This window comes from Triturus cristatus, chromosome 2_2, assembly GCF_964204655.1.
Source record: "Triturus cristatus chromosome 2_2, aTriCri1.1, whole genome shotgun sequence".
Lineage (NCBI taxonomy): Eukaryota > Metazoa > Chordata > Amphibia > Caudata > Salamandridae > Triturus > Triturus cristatus.
The window spans coordinates 536741709-536760393 of record NC_140582.1 but is presented as its reverse complement, the minus strand read 5'-3'; positions in this window follow the sequence as shown (position 1 = coordinate 536760393).

Sequence of the window (18685 nt, the reverse complement as noted above, 5' to 3'; positions counted from 1 at the left end):
AACTCCAATGCCCAGAATGCAGTGCAGCAGCAGGAGAAGCGCGAGGTGCCTTGCAGCTGTGAGGCATAGGAGGAGCCAGTGATCACGTGATGGGGTGTGATCAACTTTTGAACAACAGAGCGGCAGATCTCCTGAAACATTGAGGACACTGAAATGGGGCGCTGATGAAAGCTAAGTAAAGCTGAAACGCGTCTGCCTAGCGTTTCAGGGACCTTTGGACTGCCAGCGCTTTAACATCAATAAAGCCTTTTGTTTTATCCCCCGGAGCTGTTGTCACACTCTCTTCGTGTTGGAGAGAGACTGTTTGTGATATTTTCGCCAGCGTGCAGGTGCTGGCTGAGTGACCACCCTCTCGATTTGGAGCAACGCGTTTTCCTGCGACCTTTTTGTGTGTGCATAAAACTGCTACGCGTCGCCCCCCCAGTGCCCTACATAGGGGTAATTTTTACAGTGGGGAGAGAGTAGGCAGAATTTACTCTGCCTGATAAGAGAGATAAACGAAGGACTTTACCTGCTGTAGAGCTGCAGCGGCGAGGGAGTACCGTCCAACACTGTTTGGTGGCATCATTTGATGTTTTGGAAGTCCCGTCACTGTATTGGGCTCCATAGGTGAACTCCAATGCCCAGAATGCAGTGCAGCAGCAGGAGAAGCGCGAGGTGCCTTGCAGCTGTGAGGCATAGGAGGAGCCAGTGATCACGTGATGGGGTGTGATCAACTTTTGAACAACAGAGCGGCAGATCTCCTGAAACATTGAGGACACTGAAATGGGGCACTGATGAAAGCTAAGTAAAGCTGAAACGCGTCTGCCTAGCGTTTCAGGGACCTTTGGACTGCCAGCGCTTTAACATCAATAAAGCCTTTTGTTTTATCCCCCGGAGCTGTTGTCACACTCTCTTCGTGTTGGAGAGAGACTGTTTGTGATATTTTCGCCAGCGTGCAGGTGCTGGCTGAGTGACCACCCTCTCGATTTGGAGCAACGCGTTTTCCTGCGACCTTTTTGTGTGTGCATAAAACTGCTACGCGTCGCCCCCCAGTGCCCTACATAGGGGTAATTTTTACAGGGGGGAGAGAGTAGGCAGAATTTACTCTGCCTGATAAGGGAGATAAACGAAGGACTTTACCTGCTGTAGAGCTGCAGCGGCGAGGGAGTACCGTCCAACACTGTTTGGTGGCATCATTTGATGTTTTGGAAGTCCCGTCACTGTATTGGGCTCCATAGGTGAACTCCAATGCCCAGAATGCAGTGCAGCAGCAGGAGAAGCGCGAGGTGCCTTGCAGCTGTGAGGCATAGGAGGAGCCAGTGATCACGTGATGGGGTGTGATCAACTTTTGAACAACAGAGCGGCAGATCTCCTGAAACATTGAGGACACTGAAATGGGGCACTGATGAAAGCTAAGTAAAGCTGAAACGCGTCTGCCTAGCGTTTCAGGGACCTTTGGACTGCCAGCGCTTTAACATCAATAAAGCCTTTTGTTTTATCCCCCGGAGCTGTTGTCACACTCTCTTCGTGTTGGAGAGAGACTGTTTGTGATATTTTCGCCAGCGTGCAGGTGCTGGCTGAGTGACCACCCTCTCGATTTGGAGCAACGCGTTTTCCTGTGACCTTTTTGTGTGTGCATAAAACTGCTACGCGTCGCCCCCCCAGTGCCCTACATAGGGGTAATTTTTACAGTGGGGAGGGAGTAGGCAGAATTTACTCTGCCTGATAAGGGAGATAAACGAAGGACTTTACCTGCTGTAGAGCTGCAGCGGCGAGGGAGTACCGTCCAACACTGTTTGGTGGCATCATTTGATGTTTTGGAAGTCCCGTCACTGTATTGGGCTCCATAGGTGAACTCCAATGCCCAGAATGCAGTGCAGCAGCAGGAGAAGCGCGAGGTGCCTTGCAGCTGTGAGGCATAGGAGGAGCCAGTGATCACGTGATGGGGTGTGATCAACTTTTGAACAACAGAGCGGCAGATCTCCTGAAACATTGAGGACACTGAAATGGGGCACTGATGAAAGCTAAGTAAAGCTGAAACGCGTCTGCCTAGCGTTTCAGGGACCTTTGGACTGCCAGCGCTTTAACATCAATAAAGCCTTTTGTTTTATCCCCTGGAGCTGTTGTCACACTCTCTTTGTGTTGGAGAGAGACTGTTTGTGATATTTTCGCCAGCGTGCAGGTGCTGGCTGAGTGACCACCCTCTCGATTTGGAGCAACGCGTTTTCCTGCGACATTTTTGTGTGTGCATTAAACTGCTACGCGTCGCCCCCCCAGTGCCCTACATAGGGGTAATTTTTACAGTGGGGAGAGAGTAGGCAGAATTTACTCTGCCTGATAAGGGAGATAAACAAAGGACTTAACCTGCTGTAGAGCTGCAGCGGCGAGGGAGTACCGTCCAACACTGTTTGGTGGCATCATTTGATGTTTTGGAAGTCCCGTCACTGTATTGGGCTCCATAGGTGAACTCCAATGCCCAGAATGCAGTGCAGCAGCAGGAGAAGCACGAGGTGCCTTGCAGCTGTGAGGCATAGGAGGAGCCAGTGATCACGTGATGGGGTGTGATCAACTTTTGAACAACAGAGCGGCAGATCTCCTGAAACATTGAGGACACTGAAATGGGGCACTGATGAAACCTAAGTAAAGCTGAAACGCGTCTGCCTAGCGTTTCAGGGACCTTTGGACTGCCAGCGCTTTAACATCAATAAAGCCTTTTGTTTTATCCCCCGGAGCTGTTGTCACACTCACTTCGTGTTGGAGAGAGACTGTTTGTGATATTTTCGCCAGCGTGCAGGTGCTGGCTGAGTGACCACCCTCTCGATTTGGAGCAACGCGTTTTCCTGCGACCTTTTTGTGTGTGCATAAAACTGCTACGCGTCGCCCCCCCAGTGCCCTACATAGGGGTAATTTTTACAGTGGGGAGAGAGTAGGCAGAAATTACTCTGCCTGATAAGGGAGATAAACGAAGGACTTTACCTGCTGTAGATCTGCAGCGGCGAGGGAGTACCGTCCAACACTGTTTGGTGGCATCATTTGATGTTTTGGAAGTCCCGTCACTGTATTGGGCTCCATAGGTGAACTCCAATGCCCAGAATGCAGTGCAGCAGCAGGAGAAGCGCGAGGTGCCTTGCAGCGGTGAGGCATAGGAGGAGCCATTGATCACGTGATGGGGTGTGATCAACTTTTGAACAACAGAGCGGCAGATCTCCTGAAACATTGAGGACACTGAAATGGGGCACTGATGAAAGCTAAGTAAAGCTGAAACGCGTCTGCCTAGTGTTTCAGGGACCTTTGGACTGCCAGCGCTTTAACATCAATAAAGCCTTTTGTTTTATCCCCGGAGCTGTTGTCACACTCTCTTCGTGTTGGAGAGAGACTGTTTGTGATATTTTCGCCAGCGTGCAGGTGCTGGCTGAGTGACCACCCTCTCGATTTGGAGCAACGCGTTTTCCTGCGACCTTTTTGTGTGTTCATAAAACTGCTACGCGTCGCCCCCCCAGTGCCCTACATAGGGGTAATTTTTACAGTGGGGAGAGAGTAGGCAGAATTTACTCTGCCTGATAAGGGTGATAAACGAAGGACTTTACCTGCTGTAGAGCTGCAGCGGTGAGGGAGTACCGTCCAACACTGTTTGGTGGCATCATTTGATGTTTTGGAAGTCCCGTCACTGTATTGGGCGCCATAGGTGAACGCCAATGCCCAGAATGCAGTGCAGCAGCAGGAGAAGCGCTAGGTGCCTTGCAGCTGTGAGGCATAGGAGGAGCCAGTGATCACGTGATGGGGTGTGATCAACTTTTGAACAACAGAGCGGCAGATCTCCTGAAACATTGAGGACACTGAAATGGGGCACTGATGAAAGCTAAGTAAAGCTGAAACGCGTCTGCCTAGCGTTTCAGGGACCTTTGGACTGCCAGCGCTTTAACATCAATAAAGCCTTTTGTTTTATCCCCCGGAGCTGTTGTCACACTCACTTCGTGTTGGAGAGAGACTGTTTGTGATATTTTCGCCAGCGTGCAGGTGCTGGCTGAGTGACCACCCTCTCGATTTGGAGCAACGCGTTTTCCTGCGACCTTTTTGTGTGTGCATAAAACTGCTACGCGTCGCCCCCCCAGTGCCCTACATAGGGGTAATTTTTACAGTGGGGAGAGAGTAGGCAGAAATTACTCTGCCTGATAAGGGAGATAAACGAAGGACTTTACCTGCTGTAGATCTGCAGCGGCGAGGGAGTACAGTCCAACACTGTTTGGTGGCATCATTTGATGTTTTGGAAGTCCCGTCACTGTATTGGGCTCCATAGGTGAACTCCAATGCCCAGAATGCAGTGCAGCAGCAGGAGAAGCGCGAGGTGCCTTGCAGCGGTGAGGCATAGGAGGAGCCATTGATCACGTGATGGGGTGTGATCAACATTTGAACAACAGAGCGGCAGATCTCCTGAAACATTGAGGACACTGAAATGGGGCACTGATGAAAGCTAAGTAAAGCTGAAACGCGTCTGCCTAGTGTTTCAGGGACCTTTGGACTGCCAGCGCTTTAACATCAATAAAGCCTTTTGTTTTATCCCCCGGAGCTGTTGTCACACTCTCTTCGTGTTGGAGAGAGACTGTTTGTGATATTTTCGCCAGCGTGCAGGTGCTGGCTGAGTGACCACCCTCTCGATTTGGAGCAACGCGTTTTCCTGCGACCTTTTTGTGTGTTCATAAAACTGCTACGCGTCGCCCCCCTAGTGCCCTACATAGGGGTAATTTTTACAGTGGGGAGAGAGTAGGCAGAATTTACTCTGCCTGATAAGGGAGATAAACGAAGGACTTTACCTGCTGTAGAGCTGCAGCGGCGAGGGAGTACCGTCCAACACTGTTTGGTGGCATCATTTGATGTTTTGGAAATCCCGTCACTGTATTGGGCTCCATAGGTGAACGCCAATGCCCAGAATGCAGTGCAGCAGCAGGAGAAGCGCGAGGTGCCTTGCAGCTGTGAGGCATAGGAGGAGCCAGTGATCACGTGATGGGGTGTGATCAACTTTTGAACAACAGAGCGGCAGATCTCCTGAAACATTGAGGACACTGAAATGGGGCACTGATGAAAGCTAAGTAAAGCTGAAACGCGTCTGCCTAGCGTTTCAGGGACCTTTGGACTGCCAGCGCTTTAACATCAATAAAGCCTTTTGTTTTATCCCCCGGAGCTGTTGTCACACTCTCTTCGTGTTGGGGAGAGACTGTTTGTGATATTTTCGCCAGCGTGCAGGTGCTGGCTGAGTGACCACCCTCTCGATTTGGAGCAACGCGTTTTCCTGCGACCTTTTTGTGTGTGCATAAAACTGCTACGCGTCGCCCCCCCAGTGCCCTACATAGGGGTAATTATTACAGTGGGGAGAGAGTAGGCAGAATTTACTCTGCCTGATAAGGGAGATAAACGAAGGACTTTACCTGCTGTAGAGCTGCAGCGGCGAGGGAGTACCGTCCAACACTGTTTGGTGGCATCATTTGATGTTTTGGAACTCCCGTCACTGTATTGGGCTCCATAGGTGAACTCCAATGCCCAGAATGCAGTGCAGCAGCAGGAGAAGCGCGAGGTGCCTTGCAGCTGTGAGGTATAGGAGGAGCCAGTGATCACGTGATGGGGTGTGATCAACTTTTGAACAACAGAGCGGCAGATCTCCTGAAACATTGAGGACACTGAAATGGGGCACTGATGAAAGCTAAGTAAAGCTGAAACGCGTCTGCCTAGCGTTTCAGGGACCTTTGGACTGCCAGCGCTTTAACATCAATAAAGCCTTTTGTTTTATCCCCCGGAGCTGTTGTCACACTCTCTTCGTGTTGGGGAGAGACTGTTTGTGATATTTTCGCCAGCGTGCAGGTGCTGGCTGAGTGACCACCCTCTCGATTTGGAGCAACGCGTTTTCCTGCGACCTTTTTGTGTGTGCATAAAACTGCTACGCGTCGCCCCCCCAGTGCCCTACATAGGGGTAATTTTTACAGTGGGGAGAGAGTAGGCAGAATTTACTCTGCCTGATAAGGGAGATAAACGAAGGACTTTACCTGCTGTAGAGCTGCAGCGGCGAGGGAGTACCGTCCAACAGTGTTTGGTGGCATCATTTGATGTTTTGGAACTCCCGTCACTGTATTGGGCTCCATAGGTGAACTCCAATGCCCAGAATGCAGTGCAGCAGCAGGAGAAGCGCGAGGTGCCTTGCAGCTGTGAGGTATAGGAGGAGCCAGTGATCACGTGATGGGGTGTGATCAACTTTTGAACAACAGAGCGGCAGATCTCCTGAAACATTGAGGACACTGAAATGGGGCACTGATGAAAGCTAAGTAAAGCTGAAACGCGTCTGCCTAGCGTTTCAGGGACCTTTGGACTGCCAGCGCTTTAACATCAATAAAGCCTTTTGTTTTATCCCCCGGAGCTGTTGTCACTCTCTTCGTGTTGGAGAGAGACTGTTTGTGATATTTTCGCCAGCGTGCAGGTGCTGGCTGAGTGACCACCCTCTCGATTTGGAGCAACGCGTTTTCCTGCGACCTTTTTGTGTGTGCATAAAACTACTACGCGTCGCCCCCCCAGTGCCCTACATAGGGGTAATTTTTACAGTGGGGAGAGAGTAGGCAGAATTTACTCTGCCTGATAAGGGAGATAAAAGAAGGACTTTACCTGCTGTAGAGCTGCAGCGGCGAGGGAGTACCGTCCAACACTGTTTGGTGGCATCATTTGATGTTTTGGAAGTCCCGTCACTGTATTGGGCTCCATAGGTGAACTCCAATGCCCAGAATGCAGTGCAGCAGCAGGAGAAGCACGAGGTGCCTTGCAGCTGTGAGGCATAGGAGGAGCCAGTGATCACGTGATGGGGTGTGATCAACTTTTGAACAACAGAGCGGCAGATCTCCTGAAACATTGAGGACACTGAAATGGGGCGCTGATGAAAGCTAAGTAAAGCTGAAACGCGTCTGCCTAGCGTTTCAGGGACCTTTGGACTGCCAGCGCTTTAACATCAATAAAGCCTTTTGTTTTATCCCCCGGAGCTGTTGTCACACTCTCTTCGTGTTGGAGAGAGACTGTTTGTGATATTTTCGCCAGCGTGCAGGTGCTGGCTGAGTGACCACCCTCTCGATTTGGAGCAACGCGTTTTCCTGCGACCTTTTTGTGTGTGCATAAAACTGCTACGCGTCGCCCCCCCAGTGCCCTACATGGGGGTAATTTTTACAGTGGGGAGAGAGTAGGCAGAATTTACTCTGCCTGATAAGAGAGATAAACGAAGGACTTTACCTGCTGTAGAGCTGCAGTGGCGAGGGAGTACCGTCCAACACTGTTTGGTGGCATCATTTGATGTTTTGGAAGTCCCGTCACTGTATTGGGCTCCATAGGTGAACTCCAATGCCCAGAATGCAGTGCAGCAGCAGGAGAAGCACGAGGTGCCTTGCAGCTGTGAGGCATAGGAGGAGCCAGTGATCACGTGATGGGGTGTGATCAACTTTTGAACAACAGAGCGGCAGATCTCCTGAAACATTGAGGACACTGAAATGGGGCGCTGATGAAAGCTAAGTAAAGCTGAAACGCGTCTGCCTAGCGTTTCAGGGACCTTTGGACTGCCAGCGCTTTAACATCAATAAAGCCTTTTGTTTTATCCCCCGGAGCTGTTGTCACACTCTCTTCGTGTTGGAGAGAGACTGTTTGTGATATTTTCGCCAGCGTGCAGGTGCTGGCTGAGTGACCACCCTCTCGATTTGGAGCAACGCGTTTTCCTGCGACCTTTTTGTGTGTGCATAAAACTGCTACGCGTCGCCTCTCCAGTGCCCTACATAGGGGTAATTTTTACAGTGGGGAGAGAGTAGGCAGAATTTACTCTGCCTGATAAGAGAGATAAACGAAGGACTTTACCTGCTGTAGTGCTGCAGCGGCGAGGGAGTACCGTCCAACACTGTTTGGTGGCATCATTTGATGTTTTGGAAGTCCCGTCACTGTATTGGGCTCCATAGGTGAACTCCAATGCCCAGAATGCAGTGCAGCAGCAGGAGAAGCGCGAGGTGCCTTGCAGCTGTGAGGCATAGGAGGAGCCAGTGATCACGTGATGGGGTGTGATCAACTTTTGAACAACAGAGCGGCAGATCTCCTGAAACATTGAGGACACTGAAATGGGGCACTGATGAAAGCTAAGTAAAGCTGAAACGCGTCTGCCTAGCGTTTCAGGGACCTTTGGACTGCCAGCGCTTTAACATCAATAAAGCCTTTTGTTTTATCCCCCGGAGCTGTTGTCACACTCTCTTCGTGTTGGAGAGAGACTGTTTGTGATATTTTCGCCAGCGTGCAGGTGCTGGCTGAGTGACCACCCTCTCGATTTGGAGCAACGCGTTTTCCTGCGACCTTTTTGTGTGTGCATAAAACTGCTACGCGTCGCCCCCCAGTGCCCTACATAGGGGTAATTTTTACAGTGGGGAGAGAGTAGGCAGAATTTACTCTGCCTGATAAGGGAGATAAACGAAGGACTTTACCTGCTGTAGAGCTGCAGCGGCGAGGGAGTACCGTCCAACACTGTTTGGTGGCATCATTTGATGTTTTGGAAGTCCCGTCACTGTATTGGGCTCCATAGGTGAACTCCAATGCCCAGAATGCAGTGCAGCAGCAGGAGAAGCGCGAGGTGCCTTGCAGCTGTGAGGCATAGGAGGAGCCAGTGATCACGTGATGGGGTGTGATCAACTTTTGAACAACAGAGCGGCAGATCTCCTGAAACATTGAGGACACTGAAATGGGGCACTGATGAAAGCTAAGTAAAGCTGAAACGCGTCTGCCTAGCGTTTCAGGGACCTTTGGACTGCCAGCGCTTTAACATCAATAAAGCCTTTTGTTTTATCCCCCGGAGCTGTTGTCACTCTCTTCGTGTTGGAGAGAGACTGTTTGTGATATTTTCGCCAGCGTGCAGGTGCTGGCTGAGTGACCACCCTCTCGATTTGGAGCAACGCGTTTTCCTGCGACCTTTTTGTGTGTGCATAAAACTACTACGCGTCGCCCCCCCAGTGCCCTACATAGGGGTAATTTTTACAGTGGGGAGAGAGTAGGCAGAATTTACTCTGCCTGATAAGGGAGATAAAAGAAGGACTTTACCTGCTGTAGAGCTGCAGCGGCGAGGGAGTACCGTCCAACACTGTTTGGTGGCATCATTTGATGTTTTGGAAGTCCCGTCACTGTATTGGGCTCCATAGGTGAACTCCAATGCCCAGAATGCAGTGCAGCAGCAGGAGAAGCACGAGGTGCCTTGCAGCTGTGAGGCATAGGAGGAGCCAGTGATCACGTGATGGGGTGTGATCAACTTTTGAACAACAGAGCGGCAGATCTCCTGAAACATTGAGGACACTGAAATGGGGCGCTGATGAAAGCTAAGTAAAGCTGAAACGCGTCTGCCTAGCGTTTCAGGGACCTTTGGACTGCCAGCGCTTTAACATCAATAAAGCCTTTTGTTTTATCCCCCGGAGCTGTTGTCACACTCTCTTCGTGTTGGAGAGAGACTGTTTGTGATATTTTCGCCAGCGTGCAGGTGCTGGCTGAGTGACCACCCTCTCGATTTGGAGCAACGCGTTTTCCTGCGACCTTTTTGTGTGTGCATAAAACTGCTACGCGTCGCCCCCCCAGTGCCCTACATAGGGGTAATTTTTACAGTGGGGAGAGAGTAGGCAGAATTTACTCTGCCTGATAAGAGAGATAAACGAAGGACTTTACCTGCTGTAGAGCTGCAGCGGCGAGGGAGTACCGTCCAACACTGTTTGGTGGCATCATTTGATGTTTTGGAAGTCCCGTCACTGTATTGGGCTCCATAGGTGAGCTCCAATGCCCAGAATGCAGTGCAGCAGCAGGAGAAGCACGAGGTGCCTTGCAGCTGTGAGGCATAGGAGGAGCCAGTGATCACGTGATGGGGTGTGATCAACTTTTGAACAACAGAGCGGCAGATCTCCTGAAACATTGAGGACACTGAAATGGGGCGCTGATGAAAGCTAAGTAAAGCTGAAACGCGTCTGCCTAGCGTTTCAGGGACCTTTGGACTGCCAGCGCTTTAACATCAATAAAGCCTTTTGTTTTATCCCCCGGAGCTGTTGTCACACTCTCTTCGTGTTGGAGAGAGACTGTTTGTGATATTTTCGCCAGCGTGCAGGTGCTGGCTGAGTGACCACCCTCTCGATTTGGAGCAACGCGTTTTCCTGCGACCTTTTTGTGTGTGCATAAAACTGCTACGCGTCGCCCCCCCAGTGCCCTACATAGGGGTAATTTTTACAGTGGGGAGAGAGTAGGCAGAATTTACTCTGCCTGATAAGAGAGATAAACGAAGGACTTTACCTGCTGTAGAGCTGCAGCGGCGAGGGAGTACCGTCCAACACTGTTTGGTGGCATCATTTGATGTTTTGGAAGTCCCGTCACTGTATTGGGCTCCATAGGTGAACTCCAATGCCCAGAATGCAGTGCAGCAGCAGGAGAAGCGCGAGGTGCCTTGCAGCTGTGAGGCATAGGAGGAGCCAGTGATCACGTGATGGGGTGTGATCAACTTTTGAACAACAGAGCGGCAGATCTCCTGAAACATTGAGGACACTGAAATGGGGCACTGATGAAAGCTAAGTAAAGCTGAAACGCGTCTGCCTAGCGTTTCAGGGACCTTTGGACTGCCAGCGCTTTAACATCAATAAAGCCTTTTGTTTTATCCCCCGGAGCTGTTGTCACACTCTCTTCGTGTTGGAGAGAGACTGTTTGTGATATTTTCGCCAGCGTGCAGGTGCTGGCTGAGTGACCACCCTCTCGATTTGGAGCAACGCGTTTTCCTGCGACCTTTTTGTGTGTGCATAAAACTGCTACGCGTCGCCCCCCAGTGCCCTACATAGGGGTAATTTTTACAGTGGGGAGAGAGTAGGCAGAATTTACTCTGCCTGATAAGGGAGATAAACGAAGGACTTTACCTGCTGTAGAGCTGCAGCGGCGAGGGAGTACCGTCCAACACTGTTTGGTGGCATCATTTGATGTTTTGGAAGTCCCGTCACTGTATTGGGCTCCATAGGTGAACTCCAATGCCCAGAATACAGTGCAGCAGCAGGAGAAGCGCGAGGTGCCTTGCAGCTGTGAGGCATAGGAGGAGCCAGTGATCACGTGATGGGGTGTGATCAACTTTTGAACAACAGAGCGGCAGATCTCCTGAAACATTGAGGACACTGAAATGGGGCGCTGATGAAAGCTAAGTAAAGCTGAAACGCGTCTGCCTAGCGTTTCAGGGACCTTTGGACTGCCAGCGCTTTAACATCAATAAAGCCTTTTGTTTTATCCCCCGGAGCTGTTGTCACACTCTCTTCGTGTTGGAGAGAGACTGTTTGTGATATTTTCGCCAGCGTGCAGGTGCTGGCTGAGTGACCACCCTCTCGATTTGGAGCAACGCGTTTTCCTGCGACCTTTTTGTGTGTGCATAAAACTGCTACGCGTCGCCTCTCCAGTGCCCTACATAGGGGTAATTTTTACAGTGGGGAGAGAGTAGGCAGAATTTACTCTGCCTGATAAGAGAGATAAACGAAGGACTTTACCTGCTGTAGTGCTGCAGCGGCGAGGGAGTACCGTCCAACACTGTTTGGTGGCATCATTTGATGTTTTGGAAGTCCCGTCACTGTATTGGGCTCCATAGGTGAACTCCAATGCCCAGAATGCAGTGCAGCAGCAGGAGAAGCGCGAGGTGCCTTGCAGCTGTGAGGCATAGGAGGAGCCAGTGATCACGTGATGGGGTGTGATCAACTTTTGAACAACAGAGCGGCAGATCTCCTGAAACATTGAGGACACTGAAATGGGGCACTGATGAAAGCTAAGTAAAGCTGAAACGCGTCTGCCTAGCGTTTCAGGGACCTTTGGACTGCCAGCGCTTTAACATCAATAAAGCCTTTTGTTTTATCCCCCGGAGCTGTTGTCACACTCTCTTCGTGTTGGAGAGAGACTGTTTGTGATATTTTCGCCAGCGTGCAGGTGCTGGCTGAGTGACCACCCTCTCGATTTGGAGCAACGCGTTTTCCTGCGACCTTTTTGTGTGTGCATAAAACTGCTACGCGTCGCCCCCCAGTGCCCTACATAGGGGTAATTTTTACAGTGGGGAGAGAGTAGGCAGAATTTACTCTGCCTGATAAGGGAGATAAACGAAGGACTTTACCTGCTGTAGAGCTGCAGCGGCGAGGGAGTACCGTCCAACACTGTTTGGTGGCATCATTTGATGTTTTGGAAGTCCCGTCACTGTATTGGGCTCCATAGGTGAACTCCAATGCCCAGAATGCAGTGCAGCAGCAGGAGAAGCGCGAGGTGCCTTGCAGCTGTGAGGCATAGGAGGAGCCAGTGATCACGTGATGGGGTGTGATCAACTTTTGAACAACAGAGCGGCAGATCTCCTGAAACATTGAGGACACTGAAATGGGGCACTGATGAAAGCTAAGTAAAGCTGAAACGCGTCTGCCTAGCGTTTCAGGGACCTTTGGACTGCCAGCGCTTTAACATCAATAAAGCCTTTTGTTTTATCCCCCGGAGCTGTTGTCACTCTCTTCGTGTTGGAGAGAGACTGTTTGTGATATTTTCGCCAGCGTGCAGGTGCTGGCTGAGTGACCACCCTCTCGATTTGGAGCAACGCGTTTTCCTGCGACCTTTTTGTGTGTGCATAAAACTACTACGCGTCGCCCCCCCAGTGCCCTACATAGGGGTAATTTTTACAGTGGGGAGAGAGTAGGCAGAATTTACTCTGCCTGATAAGGGAGATAAAAGAAGGACTTTACCTGCTGTAGAGCTGCAGCGGCGAGGGAGTACCGTCCAACACTGTTTGGTGGCATCATTTGATGTTTTGGAAGTCCCGTCACTGTATTGGGCTCCATAGGTGAACTCCAATGCCCAGAATGCAGTGCAGCAGCAGGAGAAGCACGAGGTGCCTTGCAGCTGTGAGGCATAGGAGGAGCCAGTGATCACGTGATGGGGTGTGATCAACTTTTGAACAACAGAGCGGCAGATCTCCTGAAACATTGAGGACACTGAAATGGGGCGCTGATGAAAGCTAAGTAAAGCTGAAACGCGTCTGCCTAGCGTTTCAGGGACCTTTGGACTGCCAGCGCTTTAACATCAATAAAGCCTTTTGTTTTATCCCCCGGAGCTGTTGTCACACTCTCTTCGTGTTGGAGAGAGACTGTTTGTGATATTTTCGCCAGCGTGCAGGTGCTGGCTGAGTGACCACCCTCTCGATTTGGAGCAACGCGTTTTCCTGCGACCTTTTTGTGTGTGCATAAAACTGCTACGCGTCGCCCCCCCAGTGCCCTACATAGGGGTAATTTTTACAGTGGGGAGAGAGTAGGCAGAATTTACTCTGCCTGATAAGAGAGATAAACGAAGGACTTTACCTGCTGTAGAGCTGCAGCGGCGAGGGAGTACCGTCCAACACTGTTTGGTGGCATCATTTGATGTTTTGGAAGTCCCGTCACTGTATTGGGCTCCATAGGTGAGCTCCAATGCCCAGAATGCAGTGCAGCAGCAGGAGAAGCACGAGGTGCCTTGCAGCTGTGAGGCATAGGAGGAGCCAGTGATCACGTGATGGGGTGTGATCAACTTTTGAACAACAGAGCGGCAGATCTCCTGAAACATTGAGGACACTGAAATGGGGCGCTGATGAAAGCTAAGTAAAGCTGAAACGCGTCTGCCTAGCGTTTCAGGGACCTTTGGACTGCCAGCGCTTTAACATCAATAAAGCCTTTTGTTTTATCCCCCGGAGCTGTTGTCACACTCTCTTCGTGTTGGAGAGAGACTGTTTGTGATATTTTCGCCAGCGTGCAGGTGCTGGCTGAGTGACCACCCTCTCGATTTGGAGCAACGCGTTTTCCTGCGACCTTTTTGTGTGTGCATAAAACTGCTACGCGTCGCCCCCCCAGTGCCCTACATAGGGGTAATTTTTACAGTGGGGAGAGAGTAGGCAGAATTTACTCTGCCTGATAAGAGAGATAAACGAAGGACTTTACCTGCTGTAGAGCTGCAGCGGCGAGGGAGTACCGTCCAACACTGTTTGGTGGCATCATTTGATGTTTTGGAAGTCCCGTCACTGTATTGGGCTCCATAGGTGAACTCCAATGCCCAGAATGCAGTGCAGCAGCAGGAGAAGCGCGAGGTGCCTTGCAGCTGTGAGGCATAGGAGGAGCCAGTGATCACGTGATGGGGTGTGATCAACTTTTGAACAACAGAGCGGCAGATCTCCTGAAACATTGAGGACACTGAAATGGGGCACTGATGAAAGCTAAGTAAAGCTGAAACGCGTCTGCCTAGCGTTTCAGGGACCTTTGGACTGCCAGCGCTTTAACATCAATAAAGCCTTTTGTTTTATCCCCCGGAGCTGTTGTCACACTCTCTTCGTGTTGGAGAGAGACTGTTTGTGATATTTTCGCCAGCGTGCAGGTGCTGGCTGAGTGACCACCCTCTCGATTTGGAGCAACGCGTTTTCCTGCGACCTTTTTGTGTGTGCATAAAACTGCTACGCGTCGCCCCCCAGTGCCCTACATAGGGGTAATTTTTACAGTGGGGAGAGAGTAGGCAGAATTTACTCTGCCTGATAAGGGAGATAAACGAAGGACTTTACCTGCTGTAGAGCTGCAGCGGCGAGGGAGTACCGTCCAACACTGTTTGGTGGCATCATTTGATGTTTTGGAAGTCCCGTCACTGTATTGGGCTCCATAGGTGAACTCCAATGCCCAGAATACAGTGCAGCAGCAGGAGAAGCGCGAGGTGCCTTGCAGCTGTGAGGCATAGGAGGAGCCAGTGATCACGTGATGGGGTGTGATCAACTTTTGAACAACAGAGCGGCAGATCTCCTGAAACATTGAGGACACTGAAATGGGGCACTGATGAAAGCTAAGTAAAGCTGAAACGCGTCTGCCTAGCGTTTCAGGGACCTTTGGACTGCCAGCGCTTTAACATCAATAAAGCCTTTTGTTTTATCCGCCGGAGCTGTTGTCACACTCTCTTCGTGTTGGAGAGAGACTGTTTGTGATATTTTCGCCAGCGTGCAGGTGCTGGCTGAGTGACCACCCTCTCGATTTGGAGCAACGCGTTTTCCTGCGACCTTTTTGTGTGTGCATAAAACTGCTACGCGTCGCCCCCCCAGTGCCCTACATAGGGGTAATTTTTACAGTGGGGAGGGAGTAGGCAGAATTTACTCTGCCTGATAAGGGAGATAAACGAAGGACTTTACCTGCTGTAGAGCTGCAGCGGCGAGGGAGTACCGTCCAACACTGTTTGGTGGCATCATTTGATGTTTTGGAAGTCCCGTCACTGTATTGGGCTCCATAGGTGAACTCCAATGCCCAGAATGCAGTGCAGCAGCAGGAGAAGCGCGAGGTGCCTTGCAGCTGTGAGGCATAGGAGGAGCCAGTGATCACGTGATGGGGTGTGATCAACTTTTGAACAACAGAGCGGCAGATCTCCTGAAACATTGAGGACACTGAAATGGGGCACTGATGAAAGCTAAGTAAAGCTGAAACGCGTCTGCCTAGCGTTTCAGGGACCTTTGGACTGCCAGCGCTTTAACATCAATAAAGCCTTTTGTTTTATCCCCTGGAGCTGTTGTCACACTCTCTTTGTGTTGGAGAGAGACTGTTTGTGATATTTTCGCCAGCGTGCAGGTGCTGGCTGAGTGACCACCCTCTCGATTTGGAGCAACGCGTTTTCCTGCGACATTTTTGTGTGTGCATAAAACTGCTACGCGTCGCCCCCCCAGTGCCCTACATAGGGGTAATTTTTACAATGGGGAGAGAGTAGGCAGAATTTACTCTGCCTGATAAGGGAGATAAACAAAGGACTTAACCTGCTGTAGAGCTGCAGCGGCGAGGGAGTACCGTCCAACACTGTTTGGTGGCATCATTTGATGTTTTGGAACTCCCGTCACTGTATTGGGCTCCATAGGTGAACTCCAATGCCCAGAATGCAGTGCAGCAGCAGGAGAAGCGCGAGGTGCCTTGCAGCTGTGAGGTATAGGAGGAGCCAGTGATCACGTGATGGGGTGTGATCAACTTTTGAACAACAGAGCGGCAGATCTCCTGAAACATTGAGGACACTGAAATGGGGCACTGATGAAAGCTAAGTAAAGCTGAAACGCGTCTGCCTAGCGTTTCAGGGACCTTTGGACTGCCAGCGCTTTAACATCAATAAAGCCTTTTGTTTTATCCCCCGGAGCTGTTGTCACTCTCTTCGTGTTGGAGAGAGACTGTTTGTGATATTTTCACCAGCGTGCAGGTGCTGGCTGAGTGACCACCCTCTCGATTTGGAGCAACGCGTTTTCCTGCGACCTTTTTGTGTGTGCATAAAACTGCTACGTGTCGCCCCCCCAGTGCCCTACATAGGGGTAATTTTTACAGTGGGGAGAGAGTAGGCAGAATTTACTCTGCCTGATAAGGGTGATAAACGAAGGACTTTACCTGCTGTAGAGCTGCAGCGGCGAGGGAGTACCGTCCAACACTGTTTGGTGGCATCATTTGATGTTTTGGAACTCCCGTCACTGTATTGGGCTCCATAGGTGAACTCCAATGCCCAGAATGCAGTGCAGCAGCAGGAGAAGCGCGAGGTGCCTTACAGCTGTGAGGCATAGGAGGAGCCAGTGATCACGTGATGGGGTGTGATCAACTTTTGAACAACAGAGCGGCAGATCTCCTGAAACATTGAGGACACTGAAATGGGGCACTGATGAAAGCTAAGTAAAGCTGAAACGCGTCTGCCTAGCGTTTCAGGGACCTTTGGACTGCCAGCGCTTTAACATCAATAAAGCCTTTTGTTTTATCCCCCGGAGCTGTTGTCACACTCTCTTCGTGTTGGGGAGAGACTGTTTGTGATATTTTCGCCAGCGTGCAGGTGCTGGCTGAGTGACCACCCTCTCGATTTGGAGCAACGCGTTTTCCTGCGACCTTTTTGTGTGTGCATAAAACTGCTACGCGTCGCCCCCCCAGTGCCCTACATAGGGGTAATTATTACAGTGGGGAGAGAGTAGGCAGAATTTACTCTGCCTGATAAGGGAGATAAACGAAGGACTTTACCTGCTGTAGAGCTGCAGCAGCGAGGGAGTACCGTCCAACACTGTTTGGTGGCATCATTTGATGTTTTGGAACTCCCGTCACTGTATTGGGCTCCATAGGTGAACTCCAATGCCCAGAATGCAGTGCAGCAGCAGGAGAAGCGCGAGGTGCCTTGCAGCTGTGAGGTATAGGAGGAGCCAGTGATCACGTGATGGGGTGTGATCAACTTTTGAACAACAGAGCGGCAGATCTCCTGAAACATTGAGGACACTGAAATGGGGCACTGATGAAAGCTAAGTAAAGCTGAAACGCGTCTGCCTAGCGTTTCAGGGACCTTTGGACTGCCAGCGCTTTAACATCAATAAAGCCTTTTGTTTTATCCCCCGGAGCTGTTGTCACTCTCTTCGTGTTGGAGAGAGACTGTTTGTGATATTTTCGCCAGCGTGCAGGTGCTGGCTGAGTGACCACCCTCTCGATTTGGAGCAACGCGTTTTCCTGCGACCTTTTTGTGTGTGCATAAAACTGCTACGCGTCGCCCCCCCCAGTGCCCTACATAGGGGTAATTTTTACAGTGGGGAGAGAGTAGGCAGAATTTACTCTGCCTGATAAGGGAGATAAAAGAAGGACTTTACCTGCTGTAGAGCTGCAGCGGCGAGGGAGTACCGTCCAACACTGTTTGGTGGCATCATTTGATGTTTTGGAAGTCCCGTCACTGTATTGGGCTCCATAGGTGAACTCCAATGCCCAGAATGCAGTGCAGCAGCAGGAGAAGCACGAGGTGCCTTGCAGCTGTGAGGCATAGGAGGAGCCAGTGATCACGTGATGGGGTGTGATCAACTTTTGAACAACAGAGCGGCAGATCTCCTGAAACATTGAGGACACTGAAATGGGGCGCTGATGAAAGCTAAGTAAAGCTGAAACGCGTCTGCCTAGCGTTTCAGGGACCTTTGGACTGCCAGCGCTTTAACATCAATAAAGCCTTTTGTTTTATCCCCCGGAGCTGTTGTCACACTCTCTTCGTGTTGGAGAGAGACTGTTTGTGATATTTTCGCCAGCGTGCAGGTGCTGGCTGAGTGACCACCCTCTCGATTTGGAGCAACGCGTTTTCCTGCGACCTTTTTGTGTGTGCATAAAACTGCTACGCGTCGCCCCCCCAGTGCCCTACATAGGGGTAATTTTTACAGTGGGGAGAGAGTAGGCAGAATTTACTCTGCCTGATAAGAGAGATAAACGAAGGACTTTACCTGCTGTAGAGTTGCAGCGGCGAGGGAGTACCGTCCAACACTGTTTGGTGGCATCATTTGATGTTTTGGAACTCCCGTCACTGTATTGGGCTCCATAGGTGAACTCCAATGTCCAGAATGCAGTGCAGCAGCAGGAGAAGCGCGAGGTGCCTTGCAGCTGTGAGGTATAGGAGGAGCCAGTGATCACGTGATGGGGTGTGATCAACTTTTGAACAACAGAGCGGCAGATCTCCTGAAACATTGAGGACACTGAAATGGGGCGCTGATGAAAGCTAAGTAAAGCTGAAACGCGTCTGCCTAGCGTTTCAGGGACCTTTGGACTGCCAGCGCTTTAACATCAATAAAGCCTTTTGTTTTATCCCCCGGAGCTGTTGTCACACTCTCTTCGTGTTGGAGAGAGACTGTTTGTGATATTTTCGCCAGCGTGCAGGTGCTGGCTGA